At 44.5% G+C, this 27,716-nt stretch overlaps 1 protein-coding gene across 13 annotated transcripts in view; it reads left to right on the forward strand.

The window, feature by feature from the left end:
* Nucleotides 1-27,716, forward strand: part of PAX2 (paired box 2) — a 155,424-nt gene that overhangs the window by 19,781 nt on the left and 107,927 nt on the right. The window lies entirely within an intron of this gene.

Raw genomic sequence — 27,716 nt, forward strand, 5'->3', positions numbered from 1 at the left:
CTGCGCGCAGGCGCCTCTGCCTGCGCTCTGTGTGCGTCTCACGCGTATTTTTCGCTATCTCGATTTTAGTTTGGCAGCTTTCTAAACCTCTTATTTCGTGTTCCCTGCTGATGTGTGCCTTTCTTTCTTTCCTTTCCAAGTTTCTGGCTATATCATAGGGGTGGCACCCCATTTGTGTGAGTGTGTGCCGTACAAAAGTGGTCAGAGAGTAATGCCAGCCCTGTGCCTTCTTCCAAAGCAAGTTGCCTGCCTGCCTTTCTACCTATAGATAGCTAAATACATAGAAGACAGATACCCCTGTGATAAGATCCAGTGCTGGTGTTGAGACAACAATGTAAGAGAATCAACTAGAGAGCAATACATCCCCTTGTGCTTTCAAACGCAACGCGGTGGGACAATTTGCACACCTGCAAAAGGCAGAATACACACTGAGAACCGTAAATACCCTCCTTCAAAGAGAGACACTCCACTATTCCATGTGCTGACGTTGGCAAGACAAAAATCCTGGGCGAGGTGATCTGGAGACTGTGATTTAGATAGGCACACACGCTATTGGTTGTGCTTGAAAAGGGAAAGTAGGATTGAAGGACTTCAACCTTCTGTTGTCATCAGTTACAAAGGAATTAATGCGGGGTACATATCTGAGCAGATTTTTAGACTTACCTGTATTTGTGGCTCCCTTATATCCAGCATGTTAAGAATGCATGTAAGGAAAAGGAAACTCTAAATGGATGTGTTTCGAAACATACAGATGAAGATGCAAGAGTATTTTCTGCCACAAACTGCAGAAAGGGGCAGCTGCTGCAAATATCAGAGATATGAATCTCCATGTAGGAAAAAGTAATATAGAAAGTCGCCCCACAGAGACACTTGTATCCAGATGGACACAACAGTCTAGCATCCATCTCTACAGCTGCTTGGCTAAATAGTTAATCATGAAATACATAGAAAATGTAGCCAATTCCATTTTTTAAAAAAGAAGTCATTTTCACCAATAGGAATAGGGGAAAAAATGCTTTGTTAATTTATGTGGTTTCCATAGAAGATTTGTCAAAGTTCTAATGGCCAGGAGGCATTCCCCCCCCCCCCCAAGTTGGCATCTTCGATAAATGGCTTCTAATATTTTAGAAAACGATATGGAATTATCCCAAATCATCTCAAAACAGCAGGTAAAATTAACTTGGAGAATGTACCTTGGCTAAAAAAAGCTCCCCCCAAACACACTGTCTCTGTAATATACTGCAAGGCTATCCCAGGAAATTGTCCCTGTGTGTGCCATCTGTATTAAAATGGTTATTAAGTTATGAACAGAGTAACATAATACTGATTGGCTAATTATACACCCTCCTTTTGAAAAATCCCAGATCCTACCGTCTCTGTTCTGGACTGAAATAATAACACTTTGACATTCAGGCACCTTTTTGGAAGCAGCTGTAGAAGGGCAGTCAGGAGAGAAAATAACCCAGCACCTCAAAATTGCAGGGGGAGAGTTTCATTTTATTCGGGATTTGTTCCCTCCTGCGAGCAGCACACTTTTCTTGGCTAGCGCAGAAAACCTGCTCTTGGCGGCTCTGGCACATGTAACTATCAGGCAACCATCCTAGTTGGGTGGTGGTAGGAACTGTCCTTAGGGAATCAAGCAGTTTTTGCATGAGGATGTGATGTGCAAAAAGCGATGGGTGGTGGTGTTTAAAGAGCACACCCCGTAGATCACACAGAATCTGGTTTCTTAGCCGAAGCAATCCCCCGTCCCAAGCCCCACATTTGTGCACTGTTTATCTTTGTGTACAATATGCGCACGGTCTTCTGCTTTGGCTACTTCTCTGGATCGGGACTATTAGATTTCACCCCCTGGTTGCTGTACGAAGAGGTCAGTTCCGAGTTTAGGTAGCTCTGAGTTTACCTTTAAATATTGACTAGATGGCAACTTACCAGAGTAGCAAGGACCTTCCAGGGGCAACTGCAGCAGCTGATGTTAAGCATGTGGGAATAGAATGAGTAAATTCCGCAAATGGTTGTGTACGCACAAGCCCAGGGCATCGCCTTGAGACTCAGGCACTTCTTAGATCCAGTTGGTATCCATTCAACTGGGAGACCTTAATTTGCCTGGCCATTGCTCGGTCTGCCCCAGAAATGAAGTTAAATGTGATAACATAAGCAGCATTTGTTATCGTAAGGTCTGATCATACTCCTGGCAAATATTCCCCAGAAATATGGTAAATATGATTGCACCCATTGGGTCCTGAGAGATCTCTCAACCTTCTGAAATTCAGTTTTGAAGAAGGTGCCCTTTTTGTTCCCCTAATAATTAAAAGTTATCTTGGTGCAGATTTTTTAAAAACATCAGCCTTTCATGCTCTCCCCACCCCTTCTTCCTTTCACTCATTAGTCAAGGGGTGATTTGTTCTTGGAATTTGAGGCACGCAAAAAATGACTCAATTTAAGGCCATGAGCAATGGCAGAAAGAAGTGAGGAACCCTGGAGTTGAGAAATACGGGAGGGAGTAATTAGACCCCCCCCCCAAAAAAAGCCTGATATTTTTTCCACTGAGCAGTATTTCCTCCTGCCAGCTTCTGTGGGGAAATCTCTGATCTTTACAAGAGTGCAAAAAGGAAGGTTTAGTAAAAAATCCAAATGCAAATGCTTGTCACAAATATTGGGCGGGCAGATAAGCAGGCGATTTCTAGTTCACATGCATGTTGAAAAACGATGACGCAAAACCATGTCATTATTTTGCTAATGGTTTGCCAACGCCTTGCTGATGTGGCCTGCAAATTCATATTTGCACAATCCTTTGCGACGGAACTGCCCTCCGTTGCTCCCACTAAATTTCTTAACTCTCATGTGGGAAATGAGTGTTTACGTTTGCAAACACAAATATTCGGAAGTAACAGGTTTCAGATCTGGCGTCTTGAAACTATAAGAACCGTGGCATTTTGCACGGAGTTTGTTTATTTTACTTTATATTTATACCTTGCCTCATTTTATCACTTCTGTGTTCCAAGAGCAAGTGCTACATAATGGCAGGCGTAAAGTCAGAAAATTTTAGTTTCTTTTTCATTTGCAAAATGGAAGATTCTTTGTAAGAAGCCTTTAGAGCTGATTCAGCTGGAGTCTATTTTTTCTCTTTTCAGAAATGGCACAGTCAAATTTCGGATACATAGATCCTTGAATAATCATAATATAATTTTAATATCCCTTTTTATATGTTGGAATATAAGGAATATATGGGGTATACCGTGGTACGGCGAAATAGAAGAGCAGTCCCAACTTTAAAATTTGCAACCAAAGTATCCTATCCTTCTTTCTGCTCACCTATACAGTATACCAAAGAATAAAAATGTTTTCTTATTCCTCCTCCTCCTCTTCTTTCCCCACAATATGACTGTATGCCTGCATTATAAATTTACTGCCGATCAGTGCTGAAAAACAACCGGGAATTTATTTCTGTTTTGTTACGTGTGTGCCTGTGTCTTCTTCAGCTTTTGTTACTTTTGAGATGAGGCGGGCCATAAATCAAGAGATAGATAGATGAGAACCTATGGAAGGTTTGTTACTTCAGGTCTCGATGTGCTGATTTGATGAGGAGCGAGTGACCCCGGTATCATTGACCCTGGTATAAGAAAAGGGGAGCCTGGAAAACATAGATATCTCAGCTTTGAAAGTCGTAACTGGTATGAAACCTTTCTCAAGCCAGTGAAAGAGAGAGAGAGAGAGAGAGAGAGAGAGAGAGAGAGAAGAAGAAAAGAAATAAGAGAGACTTGGACACAGGGGGAGCACTCTGATATCTTAAACCTATGACAGAGGCTGTAGCGATCAGATGGTCTTTTAAGATACATGGGGGGGGGGGGAATCAGTTCCTGAAATGGACATCTGTCTCTGAACAAGCAGCAAAGACAGGTCCATATATTAATTAATTGGTAAAAATAAACTTAAGTTCAATGGGGCATAATCCTGTGCAAGGGAGAGAAGTGTAACTGGACTTCAGTTGTGTAGATTGAAAGCAGCAACGTGAATGAAATATGTAGTTCTGTTCTACATTTTAAAAGGGAGAAACTTTCCTAATTCTACCATTTGTTCTGCGCAGGAAATAATGCATAGCTGTCTGTTTGTCTCCTGAATTTCGTTTGACGGGGGCTTACTTCATTTCACATGGTTTTACTGCCTTCCTTAAAATGAATCCCACCGACACCCACACAACTGTCTCCTCTTGTCCCTCTTGTGCTCTGATTTGAAACTGTCGGGCAATTTCCAGAGACCGAAGTATTCCCGTAAGGAGAGTTGCCAACTTTTGAACCCCACCCCGGTGACTTGACCGGCCGTTTTACCTGCGGCAAGTAGCAGGGGGTAGTGGTGAGCGCCGTGCCGTGGAAAAACTTCACCAGCTGCTTCCAGATGATGAGATCCCCTCTATAAGCACAAGAGCAGGCCGAGCCAGCGTCAATTGGCAACGTCTTGTTTCTTGTGGAAACTGCACCATCTTGCTAGTGACAAACAGATTGCGTGCCCCACTCGGCTTGCTGTTTCGCCATAGTCATAGAGAGTGTGGGCTTCTGGCTTTTAAGCCTGACTGCCGTCCCTCGTTATAGGACCACGTTTCTGAGTTGCGCTGCAGCTTGTGCTGCAGTTGCATGTCACCCAAGGGGAGGTTATGCTTCCTCTTGCCTGGCCTGGTGCCAGACAGAAAGAGCAACTTTTCCCCTCTCTCTGCAGCACTACCAGAGAAGGAAAGGGTTCGCTGATTGCTCTTTAGATTGTGGCACAAAAGTCTGAGCACACAGGCTGCGCTGTTTACTTGCTGTGATAGATTACAGATGCGTCGTTTTCAACTCTCAGATAAGTGCATCACACGGTATGGGAAATTATGTTATTGGCTTTCAAGGCTGTTTCTCTATTGCATTTCTGGATAGAGTCTTACAGTGGAACTCTCTTCATGTCTACTCAAAAGTAAGCCAATGGGGCTTTCTCTTGGGTAAAGTTTAGAACAGGATTGCAGCCTTACAGCACAATCCTATGTGTGCCTACTCAGAAGTAAAGTCTCCTTGGATTTAATTGAGCAGTAGATTCATTGGGACTTATTCATGAGGTCCAGCGCTGAGGGCCTTCTGGCGGTTCCCTCATTGCGAGAAGCAAAGCTACAGGGAACCAGGCAGAGGGCCTTCTCTGTAGTGGTGCCCGCCCTGTGGAACACCCTCCCGTCGTATGTCAAGGAAATAAACAACTACCTGACATTCAGAAGACATCTTAAGGTTCAGGGAAGTTTTTAATGTGTGACATCTTAGTGTATTTTTGGTCTTTGTGGAAGCCGCTCAGAGTGGCTGGGGAAACCGGGTAAATATGTTTCGGACGGAAGTCTTAGTCAGTCACGATGTTTGCAGAAGTTCCCGTGGTAATGTAGCTTTTATGAAACACAAATCTAAATAGCACCAGTGACATTTTTTAGGAGCAACTGAAAATCACAGAGCAGGGAGCTAGCTTTCAGGATCCGCAGAGCACTTCCTCAAGCATTTGACGAAAAGCGAGAGGTGGGATGGGTCAACATGGCTTCCTGCTTTTATTTTTGTTATCAATATACTATGAAATATCTTATTGCCATGATATGGGGGGGGAGGGGAGAGGTTGTTGCTTGGGAGAAAGCAGAGTGCATTCAGGGACCCTGTTTGGGTGGGAGCCAATGGCGTTGACCCCAGTGAGCGACTCTAGGCAGCCAAGAAAATTTGGTTGCCGTAGGCCTGACATCCACATATATATCAGATGGGAGTTGCTGAGGCAGAGGAGGGAATAGTCCATTAGTGCAGCCTTCCTCAAACTTGGCCCTCCAGATGTTTTTGGCCTACAACTCCCATGATCCCTAGCTAGCAGGATCAGTGGTCAGGGATGATGGGAATTGTGGTCTCAAAACATCTGGAGGGCCGAGCTTGAGGAAACCTGCATTAGTGGCCCAGATCCCATTTGGGTTCGTGAGTGAAACAGCTAGAAATCCTATGACCCTAAGGTTCCTGGAAGGTTGCTAGGGAGCTCTGGGTGCTGTGATTGCAGGTAGACTGGGTAGAAGCAGAGCAATTGGTTGAGAGAATATATAAGATGTCGCTATTTTCATTGGAGGGCATGGAGTTATGCGACCCCACCTCCCCAAGCCAAGGAGAAAAGTAACTATGCAACCTTTAGAAGATATCTGAAGGTAGCCCTGTATGGGGAAGTATTTTTTAATGTTTAATTATGTTTTAATATGCAGTCGTACCTTGGATCCCAAATGCCTTGGTACTCGGACGTTTTGGCTCCCAAACGTCGCAAACCCAGGAGTGAGTGTTCCGGTTTGCGAATGTTCTTTGGAACCAGAATGTCCGACGGGGCTTCCGTGGCTTCCGATTGGCTGCAGGAGCTTCCTGCAGCCAATCAGAAGCCGTGCTTTGGAAGTTGAACAGACTTCCGGAACAGATTCCATTCGACTTCCAAGGTACAACTGTATGTTGGAAGCTGCCCAGTCAGATGGGCAGAGTATAAATAGTATAATAATAATAATAATAATAATAATAATAATAATAATAATAATAATAATATTTAGTACATCCCTATTTTCATGGGAGAAATGTTGGAGGATATGGGAAGAAGCATTCTTCTTCTCTGATTTAAAGTGTGAATTATTCAAGCTCCATGGTGTATTTTTTGGGATAGGCAAAGGATCTGCTGCTCTCATATCACCCTGCCCTTTGTAAACAGATGATCTGGGGAGCCCTTTTGTGAGTGTTGCTCCTGTGGGACGAATGGTGGGTGGTGACTGGGATTGGGCCTTCTCTGGTGTGGCACCGCGACTTGGTTAAACAAGCTCAAAGTGCCAGGCAAAGCCATTTTTATTTTCCCTTTGCGTCTGAACAGATACTGCTGTTTCTTAGCCTTCCGTTGGCTTTGGGTTTTAGTCTTATTTCTCTCCACCCGCTGCTTTTATGTTTTATTGTATATTAATTGCTGGGTTGTTTGCCTTTTAAAATTTTGTTTCATGTGTGGATGATGTGAGCTGCCTTTGAAGACCCCAGTTCGAAGGCGGGGTATAAATATTCCCAATCGATAAATCAATACCGGCCCTTCTTTTTTCCTCCACGTACGGTCATTGGCAGATTGTCATATGATACACAGGCCAGTGTATTTGAGTCGGCTTCAGTTGTCTGTTTACTATGGGATGCAGTAATTTGTAAACAGAGATCCTCGTACATGAGGCACATTTTTCTTTCTGTTCCTGCAAAGTATATGTTGATTGTGAAGTGATGCTCCCAGAAATCAGTGCAACATCTGATGCGAGAGGCACAGGATGAGCATAACAAGCAAAGATAAAAGCACAGGAAGTTTGGGAAATTGGGGCAGCTTTTCTGCATCATTCGGTTATATATATTGCGTAATCCTGAGTTTTTGGCTTGCGCCGTTCTCCATAAAGAGAAGAGTGGCGTTAACATGCTCAGGGAATAATAATAATAATAATAATAATAATAATAATAATAATAATAATAATAATAATTTATATCCTGCCCTCCACAGCCGAAGCCGGGCTCAGGGCGGCTAACAACAACAAAGTGCAACATTCTAAAAACATTTCATTATAAAAATTAATTAAAATCCAATTGATGGCAACCATTAAGCTAAAGTTCTGTGAAGATTGCCAAAGGAGGGAGTCAGGCTGCGCCCTGACCAAAGGCCTGGTGGAACAGCTCTGTCTTGCAGGCCCTGCGGAAAGATGTCAAGTCCCACAGGGCCCTAGTCTCTTGTGACAAGAGCGTTCCACCAGATCGGAGCCACAGCCGAAAAAGCCCTGGCTCTAGTTGAGGCCAGCCTAACCTCTCTGTGGCCTGGGACCTTTAAAGCTGTATAGGGCTTTAAAGGTTAAAACCATGGGAGATAGTTCTGTGGAGCATCTGTCATGCATAGGATTGCAGGATTCCCATTGATCCCAGTGATCAGTAGGGCTTGCTCCCCGTTGTGTACTATGCAGATTTACTATCAGTGGTGCAGTGGCGTAGTGTGGGTTGTCAGCACCCGGGGCAAGGCAAGTAATTTGCGCCCCCTTGTGTGAGAGAGAGTGAGTGAGCCAGGTAGGGGCAGAGAGCTGCGAGTGCGAGCGCGCGCCCCCCCAGATGTTGCGCCTGGTGCGGCCGTCCCACCCTGCACCCCCCACGCTACGCCACTGCAGTGGTGGACTTGGAGCTCTCAAATTTCAGCGGCGCCCTGTGCGCTGCCGAAATCTGACACACACACACACACCGCCTCTCGTGCTGTGTTCTACAGCATTGTTTTGGCGCCCCCTGCAGTGCGGCACCCAATGAGCCTCACACCCGTTGTGCCACCCTAAAACCGCCTCTGTTTACTATTGACATTTGTTTGTGACTTAGTTCCATTGAGCGCAAACCAGATTTACGGTTCGGTAAAGGTGCATATAGGACCAGGCTGTGACAAATCTGGGATTCTTCCAATTTCAAGACTACAGGGAGCAAATGGTTATATGGAGGGAATCTAGAATCTGGGGCATAACATGATTGCCAAGGAAAGGAGTGTCGGGGGGGGGGAGAGTCCAGGGTCAAGAAATAAAGCCAAGCGATATCAGCCCCAAATGTGTGTTTTCCCCCAGCCAGAAAAACTTCTAAAGCCCTGTGTCATTTCCCCAGCAAACCCTATTGCGGATTTGCAAGCTGCAGGCTGCGCTATATATGGGCAGAGCTTCCTAGCTGCGGAAAGAGCGTTAAGCAGCACCTGAATTAAGCTTTACATCAATTAATTTGAAATACCAGAATTTCAGGGTCAAGTGCTTTACTCTTCTTTACCCAGCAGGGGGCTTGTTCTCAGGGCTCTGTAGGTTTCATTTCCCGGATTTAAGATTTCAGGATCAGGAAAGGGAGAAGCGCTGTGTTCACAGACAGGATGAAAGACGTGAGGAAATTCTGAGCTAGTGCATCTGGGTGGTTTTCTTCCGCTTCTTCTCATGATCAACTGAAACGATATCCTTTAATACGGCACAAAGATACAGAACGCTACTAACCTTAGCAACTCCGGGATGGCGTTTGGTGCACAGGGGTGAATCAAAATGAAAGGATAATAAGACTGGGTTAAAAAACCCTCCTTTCTAAATATCCCGGTATTTTAAAGGGAAAGTGTTCCCACTTCAATCATGACGATGTTACAAACGGAGAACCCGAAATCGCTAGGCACTGTAGAAGAAATAAAATGAGAAATAATCGAACGCTGTCCGAAAGTTTGCAGGCAGAAGTTAGGACCAGAGGATGGAAAGGAAAATGGAAACCAGGAAAAGTCCAGATGAATGGATGAGTAGTGCTTGGATGCAATAAAAGAGAAAGGGGGTCACTTCTTATATTTAAAGGTGTACCAGTCAGTGGTGTAGCGTGGGGGGTGCAAGGGGGGCCGGCCGCACCGGGCGCAACATCTGGGGGTTAGGGTTAGGGGGCGCAAATCCACGGGTTAGGGGGCGCAAATTACTTGCCTTGCCCCGGGTGCTGACAACCCACGCTAAGCCACTGGTACCAGTGGTAAGATACTGCCTGAAAAAGCCCGGGGAACAGAGAGAACTAGTCCTGCAACAAAATGTTTCCGTATGGGATGCTCCTTTTCAGGATATTCCATTCCATATCCCCTCCCACCTGATATTCTATCCCCTCCCTGTAGTTGCTCAGGGCTCTTCCATGCTGCTGTTTAAGGAGGATATTAAGCTTCTTGTGTCGCTATTAATTCTCCATGGTGCATATGACACTCTCCTCAAAATCACCGTCTTCCCACACTTCCCTCGGCCCAGATTTCCTCATGCTGTCTCCTTTTTGGAGTATCCCTGGTATGAGAAAGTCAGAACTGAGAGAAGGGGAATTGTGGGAAGGCAGAGATTTGAAGGAGGACGTCATACGGACAATGGAGCATTAATGGTGGTACAGGAAACTTGCATTAAAGGACAATACGGGTGAGTCCTTAGTCTCCCGTTGGGATTGTTCTATTATAATAATAATAATTTATTATTTCTGCCCCACCCATCTAGCTGGGTTTCCCCAGCCACTCTGGGAGGCTACCAACAGAATATTAAAAACATGATAAAACATCCAACATTAAAAACGTCCCTAAACAGGGCTGCCTTCAGATGTCTTCTAAAAGTCAGATAGTTGTTTATTTCCTTGACATCTGAAGGGAGGGCATTCCACAGGGCGGGTGCCACTACCAAGAAGGCCCTCTGCCTGGTTCCCTGTAACCTCGTTTCTTGCAGTGAGGGAACCACCAGAAGGCCCTTGGAGCTGGACCTCAGTGTCTGGGCTGGACGATGGGGGTGGAGACGCTCCTTCAGGTATACTGGGCCAATGCCCTTCTTGGGGTTCCCTGCCATTTCCCTGCTAAATATTTTTTATTTTCTCCTCCTACTTCTGCAAACTTCGGGACTCCCCTGAGCCTGCTGATACCTCCCTCCTTCCCCTTCATGGATGGTGGCTTTTCACTGCATAAGCGACAGCACTCGTTGCCCTGAGCACTGGAAATAGTGGGGAAGATATAACTTTTGGTTCAATTAGACGTTTGGCACCTCTTCTGCGAGTCCCTTGAGAAGGATAGGGAGAGAGTGGAGCAGGACCATTGGGGGGGCATTTGAAAGTGAGTAGAAGGAGCTTAAAGCGAAGACGGGGAAATCAGTGATGAGAACGAACAGCAGCAGCAGCAGCATTTAGAACAGACTAAAAAGGTAAAGGGACCCCTGACCATTAGGTCCAGTCGTGACTGACTCTGGGGTTGCGGCGCTCATCTCGCTTTATTGGCCAAGGGAGCTGGCGTACAGCTTCCGGGTCATGTGGCCAGCATGACTAAGCCTCTTAACCCACAGCTCCACCCGCGTCCCTTAGAACAGACTAGTGGGGCTGAAAGACAGGAGCAGGAAGACCAACAAGAATGATGTTCCAACAGAGCCATGAAGGTGGGTCATGCTAAGGACACAACCGCTCTTTTCCTCTGAGCTTTTAACTACATGTGCATTTTTAAAGAGATTGAGTGGGATGCTGTTACAAGGAGTGAGATGGATCACGCCCTGGGATATCTCCTTGGGGTGACTCCTAGCTGTGTCAAAGGACCTTATTTCAAGATCCCTGATGGCAGGAGACTGACTGCTGGTCACCGGGTTTATTTTCCTCATTTTTCAATTTCCTGCCTTTCAGTGCTAGTGCACAGAAAGCTGAGAATACCATCTAGATGTGCCTTTAATTTCTTCCGTTAAAAATCCGAAGCTGAATTGGCACACTTTTGTATACTTTGATTTAATCCCCATCCCGTTTAGTCTGTGTGGAAAATCCCCTGTTACACATTTTCCTGGAATCTTTGCATTTGAGAGTTACAGTAAGAAGTCTAGAGAATACAATATGTCAGCAAGTTATAGTTTGGCATCTGCTTGCATCATATCATCCCCTTACAATTTATACACATTACAAAATTATTATTATTATTATTATTATTATTATTATTATTATTATTACAGATAGGTAGCCGTGTTGGTCTGCCATAGTCAAAATAAAAAAATTCCTTCCAGTAGCACCTTAAAGACCAACTAAGTTAGTTTCTAGGCACACGAAAGCTCATACCTAGAACTAACTTAGTTGGTCTTTAAGGTGCTACTGGAAGGAATTTTATTATTATTATTATTATTATTATTATTATTATCATCATCATCATATCATCATCATCATCATTATCATCATTATCATTATTATTATTGCTACTGAACCTGCAACAAAATGTTGCAGTGTCGAATGTTCAGTGTTCCAGCCAATTAGCCATGCCACCTTCCAGAATACTCCATTCCAGTTCCCTTCTCGCCTGTTCTTCTGAGTCTCCCCCAGCGAGACGGCATTTGGCGGCTGCTGAACATGCTCAGTACTCCTTGGGCTGTTTTTGCTCAGAGATTTTTCTATTTAGAAAAATGCACTTCAGCAAATTTTGGGTTTCTCCCCAAGCCAGCTGTTCCCCCTCTCTTGCACAGAGGTGTTGCCATGATGGCTACAACAGCAATGGTCCTCACAGTTAGAACATCAGAAACAGAGAAGGTGGTTATATATCCCACTTTCTACAAATTTTATATTTAATTCCTCCATTGCATTTTCATCTCCCCGTAGCACAACCAACCTGCACTGACATCGGAATGCATAGTTTCAGAGCCTCCAAGTGTCCCTATTTTCCAGGGACAGTTCTGGATTTACAGAAGCTGACCTGTTTTGTGAATTGATCTTAGAATGCACCGCTTTTCCTTAGGACGTCCCTATTTTCATCAGAGCAATGTTGGAGGATATGGAGTTATGTGACCCCCAAGCCAAGGAGATAAGGAACTATACAGTGGTACCTCAGGTTACACATGCTTCAGGTTACATACACTTCAGGTTACAAACTCTGCTAACCCAGAAATATTGCTTCAGGTTAAGAACTTTGCTTCAGAATAAGAACAGAAATCGGGCTCTGGCGGCGTGGCGGCAGCGGGAGGCCCCATTAGCTAAAGTGGTGCTTCAGGTTAAGAACAGTTTCAGGTTAAGAACGGACCTCTGGAACGAATGAAGTACTTAACCTGAGGTACCACTGTACAACCTTTAGATGACATCTGAAGGCCGCCCTGTTTAGGGGAAATTTTAATTTTTAATGTTTTATTATGTTGTTATATATGTAGGAAGCCATTCAGAGTGGCTGAGGTAACCCATTCAGATGGATGGGGTAATAATAATAATAATAATAATAATAATGATGATGATGATGATGATGATGATGAAATGGGATATCCTTATTTCATCAGAGAAATGTTGGAGGGCATGTAGTTTTGTGGAACTGAAATGGGCACCTCCTGAGCACTCTTGCTATCGCTCAGGATTTGTCTTCGCTTCTGCTTATTCTCCGCTTTTTATTGCTTCCTGATTTTAAATCCAATCCTTTCAAGTTAAGGAAGGATTGAAAGAGGCAGGCAGCATAATATGATTTATGAAAATAATTGGAGTGACCACACTCAGAACATTGTGTGTTGTTTTGGATGTCCCGTCTCAAAAAGGAAATGCGGAAATGGAAAATGTATAGAAAAGGGCAATAGAAAAGATCCAGGTGGTTGGAGGAAAACATGGAGAACATGGGGGGGGGGATTTTTAAATTTGCCTTTGAAGGTGACCCGGAAACTACAATTAATCTAGAATGCGGCAGCTAGACTGGTGACTGGGAGTGGCCGCCGAGACCATATAACACCGGTCCTGGAAGACCTACATTGGCTCCCGGTATATTTCAATCAATCAAAGTGTTGGTGCTGACCTTTAAAGCCCTAAATGGCCTTGGCCCAGTATACCTGAAGGAGCGTCTCCACCCCCATCGTTCTGCCCAGACACTGAGGTCCAGCTCTGAGGACCTTCTGGTGGTTCCCTCCCTGCGAGAAGTGAGGTTGCAGAGAAGCAGGCAGAGGGCCTTCTCGGTAGTGGCACTCGCCCTGTGGAATGCCCTCCCATCAGATGTCAAGGAAATAAACTACTATCTGACTTTTAGAAGACATCTGAAGGCAGCCCTGTTTGGGGAAGTTTTTCATGTTTGATGTTTTATTGTGTTTTTAATATTCTGTTGGGAGCTGCCCAGAGTGGCTGGCAGAATTATGATGATGATGATGATGATGATGAAAATCAGAGGGGCTAGGGAGATGATAGATGATAGATAGATAGATAGATAGATAGATAGATAGATAGATAGATAGATGTTAGATCTATCTGTCATCTATCTATCATCTATCTATCATCTATCTATCTATCTATCTATCTATCTACCTACCTACCTACCTACCTACCTACCTACCTACCTATCTATATCTATCATCTATCTATCCTGCCCCCCTCTCATAACATTAACTCTCAAGGTCACCTAACTGGTAGTAGTTCAGGACTGTCAAGAGGAGAGACTTCTCCATGCAATGCATAATTAACTTATGCAATTCATTGCCACAAGATCTGTTGATAGATTAGAGAGGGCTTTAATAAAAAGGGATTAGAAAAATTCATGCAGAAAAGCCAACAGTTATTTGCTCAGTATAACCCCTATGCACACAGACAGTTTATCTCCAGCTACCAGTTATGGAATAGCCATCTCCTGTGTGAACTTGTGAACTTCCAGAGGCATCTTGATGGCCACGGTTGGAAGCAAGAGTGCTGTCTAGGCAGAACTTGGTCAGATATAGCATGGTAATTCTAAAGTTCCTACCTACTGGACAGTGTCTGTGATATCATGGATCAGAATCCCATGTTGTCTATTCACCATTGCATGTCGGTTTGAAACACATGCGCACAAGCACATTAATAGTGATCTAAATAATCCAAGTACTGAACCTTAGGTACCAAAAATGTCAAGCATGCACGAGAATGAGGTATCAGTATGCTTGGGGAAGCTCAAAATTTATTAAACACAGTGGAAGGAGGGAATTGGGGGCACCATCTCCCCCAAAAGAAAACAGCTTAGTGAGGGCTGTGGGAATGGAATGCCATATGATCACATTCAACCAGTGCTATACCAACTACCCTAGCTCCTGGTGGAGTACAGGGTCAGGTTTAAGGTGCTGGTTTTGACCTCCCTATGTGGCCTAGGACCCTCGTACCTACGGGACTGCCTCTCCTGGTATGCCCTGAGGACGACCTTAAGGTCCACAAATAACAACACTTTGGAGGTCCCAAGCCGCAAGGTGGTTAGATTGGTCTCAACGAGGGCCAGGGCCTTTTCAGTTCTGGCCCCGACTTGGTGGAACACTCTGTCACGAGAGACTAGGGCCCTGTGGGACTTGACATCTTTCCGCAGGGCCTGCAAGACAGAGCTGTTCCGCCTGGCCTTTGGTTTGGACTCAGTCTGCCCCTTATGTTTCCTTCCCCTTATGGTTTTGATTTATGGGCTACTATTAAAATGAGGCTACATTTTAAATTGTATTTTAACCCGTATTTTAATAAACTGGTTTTTGTTTGTTTGTTTGTTTCTCTCCCCCCCCCCCCATTATGTTTTATTGTAATTTTATTGGTGTTAGCTGCCCTGAGCCCGGCTCCGGCTGGGGAGGGCGGGGTATAAATAATTAAAATGTTATTATTATTATTATTATTATTATTATTATTATTATTATTATTAGGAGATGGAAATGGAATCCTGAACAAAAATATTCCACACTGCAATATTTCACTGCATTTGTTTGTGGGCATGCTAAATGGCTTAGTTAGCTTCTGATTTCACTGGTGACAAAGATGTTACTTTTTTAAAGCATGCAGTGAGAATCAAGGAATTGGCTCCATCCCACCGTGCTCCGAGAAAGGCAACCTCTGCCATGTGATAGATATTATCTGGGCGACAAAATGTTGTCAACATACGATATGTTAGTTTGGTTTTGCTGCTGGCGTCTCAGGATTTAAAAGGCGGTGGCAGCGGCTGTTGTGATCACTGAGTCATACTTTCCGAAGCAAGTACAAAGATCAATTGTTGTGTCCCATCCCACCCCCGATATACTAGTTGTGGTAACTGGGATATTGACAGGGGTTGTTCATCAGCTTTGTGTCCGCCTCACAGAATAAGGTGAATTGGAATGATTTGGGGACGGTTCTCCCATTTCCTTGTCAGATGATCGCACGGTTAACAAGGTACATTGTGAAGTAGATTAAAGGTAAAGGGACCCCTGACCATTAGGTTCAGTCATGGCCGACTCTGGGGTTGCGGCGCTCATCTCGCTTTATTGGCCGAGGGAGCCGGCGTACAGCTTCCGGGTCATGTGGCCAGCATGACAAAGACGCTTCTGGCGAACCAGAGCAGCACACGGAAATGCCGTTTACCTTCCCGCCGGAGCGGTACCTATTAATCTACTTGCACTTTGACGTGCTTTCAAACTGCTAGGTTGGCAGGAGCAGGGACTGAGCAACGGGAGCTCACCCCGTGGCGGGGATTCGAACCGCCTACCTTCTGATTGGCAAGTCCTAGGCTCTGTGGTTTAACCCACAGCGCCACATGATTAGGGACTCCCTAAGCTTCCTCGTCACTTCAGATGTCCCAAAACACACACACCCATTCCCCTGTGGCCCCCACCTGATAAATGAGACCAAGCTGACTGGGGAAACACCCAAAGCTCCAAAGGAGCAGAATCTTTCATTTTGACATACAGGTCTAGCTTTAAACCAGAGTGATTTATTTTTCCAGGACATTCTAATCACACTGATTTGGGGGAGGGATTAAAAACTCTTTGTTTTTCATGTGTATATAAGTCTTTCCCCATGCAAGTCAGTGGAGATATCTCCGTTATAACCCCAATAATCATTGAGGGTGGTGGGGAGGGAGAACCAGGCAGAGGGCCTTCTCGGTGGTGGCACCCACCCTGTGGAACGCCGTCCCATCAGATGTCGAGGAAATAAACAACTCTCTGACTTTTAGAAGAGATCTGAAGGCAGCCCTGGATAGGGAAGTTTTTCATGTTTGATGTTTTATTCTGTTTTGAATATTCTGTTGGGAGCCACCCAGAGTGGCTGGGGAAACCCAGACAGATGGGCGGGGTATAAATAAATATTATTATTATTATTATTATTATTATTATTATTATTATTATTACCACCACCTCCACCAACAGTGACATGTGGTAATTTTTTTTTGTAGGGAAGATTAAGGCCAGAGGCTGCAGCTTGCAAGGGCAAGGGCGGTGGACGCTGACATGTATGATGTCCCAATGTTGCGATGTCATGCGCGTCAGCATCATGTCTCCCTCCCAAAACTGTGTAGAAGCTTCCCAGACTTTGGGAAGGGAACACCATGGAAACATTTAGGAGACTAGCCGAGTCCCCCATGTCCACTGACCACAAGGCACTGCCCACCAATGAGCTTGGAGTAACAGGGTCCTTGTGGTGGGTGGGTGTGATCTATACTATTTTCACACTCCCCCACCCCTGCAAGTCAACAGAGACAGATGTCTCTCTGAGAGAGAAGAGGTTATATTCCCATAACTCCTCTGCCCAGTGATCCTTGGGGTAACAGGGCCCTTGCTGGGATGGCAACATGTCCCTCGCCTCAGTATTTCTCGGGGATCCACAATATTTTTTCCACCGCTAACACTATGAGTCCTAACGTACCTATGTCAAAACAGTAAAATCTGCCCTTGTGAAAGAACCACCAAGGCCGCCATTCTGAAATTTGGCAGGCTTCATCCTCTCAGAAAGGGTAACCATGCCTGCAAACGGCATCCAATTTTTGCAGGATTTTTTTTTTTTGGGGGGGGGGGAGACTTTTCCTTTGTTTTAAAAAATAAACTTCAAAGGTGCCCTGCTTCAAAAACCTCCTGGATCTATCTATCTACATTTTGACAGGCTTAATCTACTCTAGAGGGAGTGCTGCACCTGTAAATTTTATCCACTTCTGCGGGAAAGGGGGGGGGGAAAGGTTATAGCCATTCTTAGACTCCCTATTATAGCAAATCTGGAGGAAACATACCTTCATTTTTAAACACATGCAATTTTGTCCCAAATAACAATTTGAATGGCAAAGAGAGTGGTTCTACAACAGATCAGCCTGCTTTCCAAAGCGACAGATACAGATGCAAGTTGAATCTTGTGGCTGGTGCACTCTCCTAATATTTACATCCCATCATTCCATAGGTGCACATCAGGTGGTGGTGGTGGTGTTTTTAAAAAAGGTGTGTGTGAAATTGCTTTTTCATATATGTGCCCATGTGGTTTTTAAAAGGTGGGGGGACAGCTACCCATTCCGCTCCACAAATGTCCTGCCATTCAATGATATCCTCTTTTGCAAACATTGTGTTCTTTTCCAAGGAAATGCATATCCAATACTAGAATGTATTTATTATTATTATTATTATTATTATTATTATTATTATTATTATTATTTCTATTTATATCCCACCCTCCCCAGCCAAAGCCGGGCTCAGGGCGGCTAACAACAATGAAATAGTACAACATTCTAAAATCATTTCATTATAAAATTAATTCAACTCAAATTGATGGCAACCGTTAAGCTAAAGTTCTGTGAAGATTGCCAAAGGAGGGAGTCAGGCTGTGCCCTGACCAAAGGCCTGATGGAACAGCTTTGTCTTGCAGGCCCTGCGGAAAGATGTCAAGTCCCGCAGGGCCCTAGCTTCTTGTGACAGAGCGTTCCACCAGATTGGAGCCACAGCCAAAAAAGCCCTGGCTCTAGTTGAGGCCAGCCTAACCTCTCTGTGGCCTGGGACCTTCAGGATGTTTTTATTTGAAAACCGTAAGTTCCTCTGTGGGGCATACCAGGAGAGGCGGTCCCGTAGGTACGAGGGTCCTAGGCCGTATAGGGCTTTAAAGGTTAAAACCAGCACCTTAAACCTGATCCTGTACTCCACCGGGAGCCAGTGCAGCTGGTATAGCTCCGGGTGAATGTGATCATTATCTTTACTATTAAGCTAGATTTCTCTATGCAGCAAGGCCCCTCCCACTCCTGAGCACAGACTTTATGCTTCTTTAACCATCGCGCTGTCCCTGCGAGAATCTCCAGCTAGCAGTATGGCAGCAGAGAGAAAGCAAGAGGACGATTGGTGCCTGAGAACCACTCTCCTTAAAGGGCTCCTTTTTCCAAAAGGCCTGTCGCCTTTTCCTTCCACAGCTTTTCCCCGGGTGTGGGTCCACCCACCCAAGAAAACGGGGAAGGGCGCTTGGCCGCGCTGTAAAAACCCCCCGTAAACATATAAATAAATAAATAGCATCCTAACCGTACCGGGAACTCAATAAAACAATCACTTCAAATATGAGGAGATATAAATCTTATGCCCACTCAATTGCTTTTATTATCGCTCAGCCCGGCTCTATTTATTACAGTCTGCGGTCTGTGTGTGAGGGACATTACTCCGAGGGTGGTCCCCCTATGCAATCCTATCCCCCCGAGAGGCAACAATAAGCCCATACAGAGGTGGATTCCGCGAGGAGGGTAGGGAAAGGGAAGGGGGGGGGAGGACCTTGACAAGCCCATCCGTCTGTAGGAAAACCAATCAATAACTTTGTAACAAGAGCTCTTGTTGCTGGGAAATGGACAACAGGGATAGTTTGATGCTGGTGGACCAACGGAGGAGGCTGGGGGGGGGCGATTCACTGCTGGGAGGCATGGCAGGGGAAGGAAGGTATGGGAACAGGAGAACAGTACCTGTATTTGTCCTCTTACGTGGAAGCAGGAGGAACAGTGGAAGGCGTGGGGGATGAAAAAGCAAATGCTACAATGGCGGTCCCAGAGAGAATCGCTTTGTGAACATCTGCACTTCACATCTGAAGCAATCCCAGTTTCAAGTTGGCTTGATTTTCTAGCGGAACTATACAGAGGGCCAGCATTTTTCCAAACATGTATTTTTCCATTTGGACAAAGGGCACTCGGCATCCCTGCACTGTTTGCTTTTTTAAGTGTCCACTAATGCTCTTTGCATTGTGGGTTAAACCACAGAGCCTAGGACTTGCCGATCAGAAGGTCAGTGGTTCAAATCCCCACGATGGTATGAGCTCCCGTTGCTCGGTCCCTGCTCCTGCCAACCTAGCAGTTCGAAAGTACGTCAAAGTGCAAGTAGATAAATAGGTACTGCTCCGGCAGGAAGGTAAACGGCATTTCTATGCGCTGCTCTGGTTCGCCAGAAGCGGCTTAGTCATGCTGGCCGCATGACCCGGAAGCTGTACGCTGGCTCCCTCGGCCAGTAAGGCGAGATGAGTGCCGCAACCCCAGAGTTGTCCGTGACCGGACCTAATGGTCAGAGTTCCCTTTACCTTTACCTAATGCTCTTTGCTTTTTTCAAAATTGGTGCCGCAGAAACTCCAAGCGCATGGTTACACCCAATGTGTGTGCTTGCTTTTTTAAGCTGAAAACTCAGTAAAAGAACTTAGAATCTCTGAAGGGACTCCCCATGATTACAGATCTGAGATGCAATCTTTGTATCAGCTGAGCACTCCTTTCTAGGAACGTGCACAGATGCACATCAAAGTATGCAGTAAACGAAACCTACCACAGCACAGCCCCTTCATTCCAATGTGCACTTGGGTGGCGCACACCTGACTTACATCTAGCTAACCTTATTGTCTTTATTTCAAGTTTTTAAAGCTTGAGAACCAAGGCAGGCCTTAGAGTGGCTCCGGAGGTTGTGCAAAGATGTCGCTAAGGCGGTTCTCCAGCAACGGAGAAGCCTGTGTTACAGCAGTGGTGTGAAGTTCCATGGATCTTACTTACAGGGAAACTTTGCCCCTGCAGATGTTGCCGAACCACCACTCCCATCAGCCTCAGAAAACATGGCCCATGGCCAGGGATGATGGGAGTTGTAGTTAAGCACTCTCTAGAGCATGGGTAGGCAAACTAAGGCCTGGGGGCTGGATCCGGCCCAATCGCCTTCTAAATCTGGTACGCCGACGGTCTGGGAATCGGCATGTTTTTACATGAGTGGAATGTGTGCTTTTATTTAAAATGCACCTCTGGGTTATTTGTGGAGCATAGGAATTCGTTCATCGCCCCCCAAATATAGTCCGGCCCCCAACAAGGTCTGAGGGACAGTGGACCGGCCCCCTGCTGAAAAAGTTTGCTGACTCCTGCTCTAGAGGGTCAAAGATTCCCAACACCTGACATAGAGAGTGCCCAGAGAAGATTCTCTCTGGCTGATACCAGGGCACAGGAAGATAACTTGGGAGAAAAGGCTTCTGAAGTGACAGAGAACTTTCCCCCAGTTTCATAGGAAATTACTAGAATTAGGCCTAGAAGCTGATTGGCAGTCAGTGCAATTGAGGAAGGATTTAATGTATTTTTCCATAACCTGCTGTTGCCAAGAGATGGGCAGCAGAATTTCTGCAGCGTCTGAGCTGCCATTGAAATGGATGAACACACAGGATTGCTGTTAATGTATTTAATAGTCACATTAGGCTCCAAGGCTGTGATATGGAGATATGCAGTGCTTTTGTCCTTAAAAAACTGTTTAGGGGTACTCTCATTTTGACTCAAGAAAATCACCGTTTTATAGTTCAAATCAGGGAAAAATAAATACAGTAAATGGACAAAAGTACAAAGATTCACAAAATGTTTAGGGGTATTGTATTCCTGTTTCCTCCCAGAACAAAAGCTGTGGTGATATATCCTTTATTGGACCAATTGATTATTAGCTATCATTATTAGCTATTATTTATGTAGTGCTAGTACCATCAGTGCAGGGGAAGAACTTCAACTCCCTTGTTCAAGGAAAAAACAGGTGTAAAAAGGAGAATTCCTGGATCCCCAAAGCTAAAGTTTGGGGAAAGTACTCTTTGGTGAGAGAAACCCAACAGAGATTTAGAATCACAAAACATGCAGCAAAGAAAAGCGTGGAAATATAGGCTGTAAAGCCTTAAAAACTGCCCTTTAAAGTGAGTTCCAAAATGTTCCCTTAAAAAGTTTATTTCCAAAGCTTCCCTCCTCCTCCAGCATAGGAAAAGACCACATATTTGGTAAGTTTAAAAATTGCTTATTTACAGGCTCCAAAGGTCAGATTCATGTGCTTTCCCTTACATCAATTAGAATGCACAGGAATTAAAACTTGGCTTATTTCTAAAGCGGTGAAAGTTCCTAAATTATTGCTGTAGGAGCACAGGTGAGAGCCAGTCAGACTGAGCTGGGGAAATCAGCTCAAACCTCTTCACACATGAAGCTTCTCAAGTAGAGTAGAGGAGAACCAAGTCTAGTTCCTCCCAGGTGATGGGAAGTGATTTAACTCAGCCTGGTAGGACAGCTTAATCTACAGTATTAACTCCTTCGTGCATTAATTAGACTTAAGCGTGTTGGTTATACGAAGCTGGCTATCCCACAACTTGGACTGAGCTGCAGGAAGGCTTCACAGACAAGGTGTGTTCTTCTGACGAAGGTTTTGAAGGCATGTATTCTGATCTCCAAGCTTATACGACGAGGGTGAAAGAGTTGTGAGGGCAACCAAAGTTCTGTTGGGTTCTGTTGAAGTTTTATGATACAGTGGTGCCCCGCAAGACGAAATTAATTCGTTCCGCAAGTTTTGTCGTCTAGCGAATTTTTCGTCTTGCGAATCACGAAATCCCATAGGAATGCATTGAAAATCAATTAATGCGTTCCTATGGTCAAAAAAAGTCCAAACAAAGCCAAATTTGGTACAACAACAGTTTATTAACTGCTCTTTAAAGTCACACATACTGTAAAGAGCAGTTCAAAAATTGAAGGGAAAATAAATTAACTTTATAAACAAAACATGTCTTTGTTTTTAGACAAAGGAAACAAAGTTGCGAGACGTTTTCGTCTTGCGAAGCAAGCCCATAGGGAAATTCGTCTTGCGAGGCAAATCGAAAACGGAAAAACCTTTCGTCTAGCGAGTTTTTTGTCTTGCGAGGCATTCGTCTTGCGAGGTACCACTGTACTTCTATGTTATTTATTATCCTTTTCCTGCTGGCTGGCCCCAAACACGGGCCTTTTGTTAAAAGGCCCAGATCTTCTTCCCCCATTTACAGGAGACCTTGATAATTTTTCTTGCTACGAAGTTGCTGTTAACTGCTTATTTGTAGCCTATATGTAACTATTCACAAGTGTGTGTTGCAGTATGCAAGAGAATACATTTTGCTCTCTGCAAAGGTTCATTTGTGGTTCCCTCCACCTGCCCTTCTGCCCCAAATAAAAGGTTGAAAGAGGGAGTGGGAGGAGACCATTAAAAAAAAAAGTCGTATGGGATTCAACTGAGATCTTGATCTGGCGCCAGATCAGAACAGATTCAGAACCAGAAGTAACAGTGAACTATTTATCTGGGAGAATGGGATGTGCTTGCTTCAGCCTTGATCGCTTTAAGAAAGGTTGACACTTGGATTCAGAGGCAGGAAAAAAGAAAGGAAGTTAAATTGTGAAAGAAAGGAAAACAAAAACCCCTACCACATTGTCATCTGTGAAATATTGGAAGGTACGATGTTGGCACTTGGATGTAGAAGTCAACAAGCTGTAGATGAGAACAGAACGTTTAGAGCACACGGTATACCCTGGTTTTTGCTTTCTTCGTTTGCACGTATTAGTAAAGTAGTGAACGTTCTGTAAGTGGCCTGGTCTTAGCTTCTCCCTGCCTTCCTAGCAAGATACGGCAGCAACAATCACAAACAGCATCTGGCAAGCACAGAGCAGGGCTTGTGTCTAGACGGGGACATCACCTCCTAGTGTAACTGGAATGTTGCAGAGGAGCAAAAGGTTTCTCTCTGTGTGTGTCCTTGCTTTTTGGCATAAGATATGACTCTCTGCTGATACTTGCATGTAGGCAAAGTAGCGTGGGTTTGCAAAGTCACCCTGGGCGCATTTCTCCGCATTATATTTCATCTCTCCTCTTTTTGTTGCCTGCTGCCCTGGTTTATTAATGAGACCTTTCTTCAAATCCTCCCATTTTGCCCGCCTCTTGGAAATCCTTTGGAAATCCTAACCCACCCTCTTTGCCCTTAGCAATTGTAGCTCTGCCTTGGGTGGCAACAGAAGAAACGGTGGCTGATCGGGGCCTCAGCACTGTTACCTAATATTCCCTGGCTCCGGAGCTCCCTTCTGACCCCACTGTTGATTCGGTGATTGAGAATAGCTGTTCAGATCTGAGAATGTTCATGTTATACTTCATGTTTAACATGCTCTGTGTGGGGAGGGAGGGAGCTGGGAGCAAAGCAGCTGAGAATTAGATCTCTTTCCATTGTACCTGATGGTAGAATTCAAATACACCTGCAAGAAAAATACAGTGGCCCAGCAATTCGTATCGGGTTACAAACATATCTATTCCTTTATACGGCGCCAGTAAAGAAGTCATCTGTTGAGCTACTGTCTCTATCGTTCCACCGTCCAGAGGGGTATCTGAGTTAGCCCAAAATATCTGCAGGGAACCAGTTTGTTGAAGGCTGTGCTAGTAGGGCATGTCATTTTAGGGGGTGAAACTTAATTTTTGCAAATTTCTTCAGTGAAGTCTTAAAATACAAAATAGCTCAGTTGGTTAGAGCATGGTGCTGATAATGCCAAGGTTGCAAGTTCGATCCCTGTATGGGACAACTGCATATTCTTGCATTGCAAGGGGTTGGGTGAGATGATCTACAGGGTCCCTTCCAAGTCTATGAATTTTAAATCTGATACTATTTTTGTGACTAGGCAACATTTAGCTTGGTAAGTAAATTTTATGAAGGAGCACATAAACTGCTTTTGGAAAACTAAAGGGTTTTAATTTTACTTTCTGAAAATGTCAGGTAATGCCTAATAGTAATAATAACTCAAAATCTTGGCAATCACTTTTCATGATTTCTATTCAATTTAAAACGCATTTTACTTACCAAGCAAAACAAAATTATATTCACTTAGCCCAAATATATTTGGAATTCCCAAGTCATGTTAGAATTTTTTCAAACACCCCACACTTTTGGGAATTCGAAAGTTGAAACATTCAATGTGCCCTACTGTGTTAGCAAAAATAGCCGATAGTCATATGTGAAGGCTAACCCATTTATTGTATCTCGTGCCACAATAAACATGGCATTTGGTTCGCCATATTTCGATGCAGAGCCTGTTAATAAAAATATGAAAGCTTTTGCCACACACTTCATTTATTCATTCGTTTACTTACTTACTCGTGCTCTGGGTTGGCATTTTGAGCTAAAAACACCTGAAGAGGATGATTTTTGTTCTGGTGACAATTTTGGAACGTGTTGATTCAGAAGATTGTTTCAAGATGTTGGGATAAGCCATGTGCATTTTGCCTGTGTGAAGCTCAAGGCTGCTGCTTAGGCGACTGGATTTGCTTCTGTTTTTTGACCAAAATGTAAATGAAGGGTCAGTGGTTCTTTTTTCTTCTCTCAGACTTGAACCTGCCTCTGTCATTGCAAGCTTCTCCCTGGAAATGTTCATTCATTTGTGTTGGTCGGTTGTAGTTTCCTTGCTCAAAACTTCTCAGTTTGCTCTCCTTTTTTTTGCTTTTTTGCACTTCCTTGAAATTGGGTAATGTTGCATGACTTGTGGTCATCTGGTGGCAAAAAGAGCATCTGCCACGGCTGGGGAAACAAAGCATGTCAAAAGTTGTAGAACAAATAACAGCACTGAGGTATATTTAGAGGTGCTGACTTTCAAAGGCTGAAACTGTTGAGATGACAAATGTCTGGATTTGATTTATGTTTTAAAAGTGGTTGGTTTTATGTACAGACTTTATTATTTAGCGTACTGATACCCCACTCTTCCTTCAAGGGGCTCACATGAGATTCTAAGGAAGCTGGCAGGCCTAAAACTGCTAGTTTCATTAGGAAAAAATAACCTCCATCATTTACCTGCAGACTGAACTCTAGCCTTTAGTCTGCAAATTGCTATTCACATCAGGTTTGGCCCAATGTAAGAGTTTTCAACATTTTGTGACACACTTGCCTGTCTAAAAGACATTCGGTTTCCTAGTGAATTCTTTTTTTCTCTAATCCAGCTGGTCAAATACTTCTCTTCTTCTTCTCATGAAAGGTTCCAATGACTCCTCAGTTAGCCTAAGATCCAAATGTTTTCACTGACTATTGAATGTAGGGCTGTTCACCAGGGCCGGCCCACACATGAGGCAAGAGGAAGCGACTGCCTCAGGCGGCAGGATTCACAGGGGCAGCAGATCCCGATGTGAATCTTTATCCCCCACCTTGTTCCTGATGTAGATCTTCACTCACCCCTTCTTCCTTGGCGGCTGGGGGAACACCATTTTGTGGTTCATCTCATGTGTCAATCTGTCTCATGCTGGCCTTGCTGTTCACACACTCAAATGTAGAACCTGGTAGTCACACACCTGCTTTCTGTTGCTTATATGGCCTAACCTTATGAAGGTACATTTTTGCCAGAGTTTCCAGTTGATTGCTACCTCTCATTGAGTGTCTCCACCCCCATCATTCAGCCCAGACACTGAGGTCCACTTCTGAGGGCCTTCTGGCGGTTCCCTCACTGCGAGAAGTGAAGTTACAGAAACCAGGCAGAGGGCCTTCTCGGTAGTGGCACCCGCCCTGTGGAACGCCCTCCAATCAGATGTCAAGGAGATGCCAAGACCCCATGACCCACAGTTCCCTAGTGGATAAATAAACACACAGACAAGTGGATTTTGGCTTATGGGTTCAAACAGGCCACAACTTCATTGGTTACAGATGTGAGCAGTTTGGCTTAGGCATTGGGTGAAGCTCGCCTATATCTCGACTCCCGCCCATCTGCAGGGAGTCCAACTAAGGGTAGATCACCAACAGGGGAGCCCTCTGACTTGCATCAAATAGGGACACCTTGAGGGGTCCCCATTGGGGCTGTGGCATGGCCCTAGCCCTCGTCTGGGCGTCAGACAGAATCCGCACCCCTGGATCCCTTTAACAGGATTCTTTTAGAAGCCATCTGAAAGCAGCCCTGTATCAGGAAGTTTTTAATGGTTGATGTTTTATACCGTTTCTATATGTGCTGGTAGCTGCCCAGAGTGGCTAGGGAAACCCAGCAAGATAGGCGGGGTATAATAATAATAATTTATTTATTATCTAATGCTGGAGATGATCAGTGGAGAAGGATCATCTTGTTTTAGCTCCTGTTCATGTCTTGAAGGCTCCACGGCATGGCTGATGAACTGGTAATCATCTGGTCCATCAGTGTCCATTACCATCATTACCTCTCTTTCTCAAAGAACAAAGGTTGTCCCTGCTTACCTTGAAAACAGAGGGAGAGGGGGGAAATAACTGAATCCAGCCTCTTGCTCCCTCCTTTCTCGTGGCTGATATAAAACAATATTGCAAGGAGGTAGACAACGTCCAACATATAATTTCAAAGGGGCTTTTTGTAAAAAATGTGAAACCTTGCCACCGGAAGTGCTTATAGCATTGGGAAGTGGATGTGGGGTATTTATTTATTTCACAAAACGCATACTGTATTTTTCGCCCTATAAGACGCACCAGACCCCGTATTTTTTGCCCTATAAGATGCACCAGACCATAAGACACACCTAGTTTTTGGAGGAGGAAAACAAGGAAAAAAATATTCTGAATCTCAGAAGCCAGAACAACAAGAGGGATCACTGCGCAGTGAAAGCAGCAATCCCTCTTGCTGTTCTGGCTTCTGGGATAGCTGCGCAGCCTGCATTCGCTCCATAAGACGTACACACATTTCCCCTTACTTTTTAGGAGGGAAAAAGTGAGTCTTATAGAGCAAAAAAATTATGGTATATCACCTGATTGTAGGAAAAACCCCCCACCAAATTCAAAGTGGTTTACAGAAAAGATAAAACAATAAACTTATCACTAAAAACTTACAGCCATGATTTAGAACAAGCAGGAAGCTGAAACTGCAATAGAATAGACTAAAACAAATTAAAACTCATACACACTTTTAAAACATCTGCTGTGGGAAATGTTCCTGCATAGAGAGGGATGCAAGAACAGGCAGACCGGCCTGATGATGATAGACTGCTTAAGAAAGGGGCACTTGAGGACACAAATTATTTTTAAAAGCTTGCAAGGTTGGGAAGGTGAGGGTTATGTGGGATCAGCTTTTGTACCAACTGTACAAGCACTTTTCCAAAAGAGGAAAATGAAGCCCATAACTTACATGGACTGTTGGCTAATCCCACAGTTAATTGATTTACTAGTGAATATATATCGGAGAACTTCTGAGGACGGCATAATGTACCGACAATGAATGTAGCTAGACTCCTTCAGTCTCGGCAGATGTTCCTCTGAGCCATTGGAATCGTTTAGAGAAGCCATTGCTGC

Source organism: Podarcis liolepis (assembly GCF_965112155.1).
Source record: "Podarcis liolepis genome assembly, chromosome: 5".
Taxonomy (NCBI): Eukaryota; Metazoa; Chordata; class Lepidosauria; order Squamata; family Lacertidae; genus Podarcis; species Podarcis liolepis.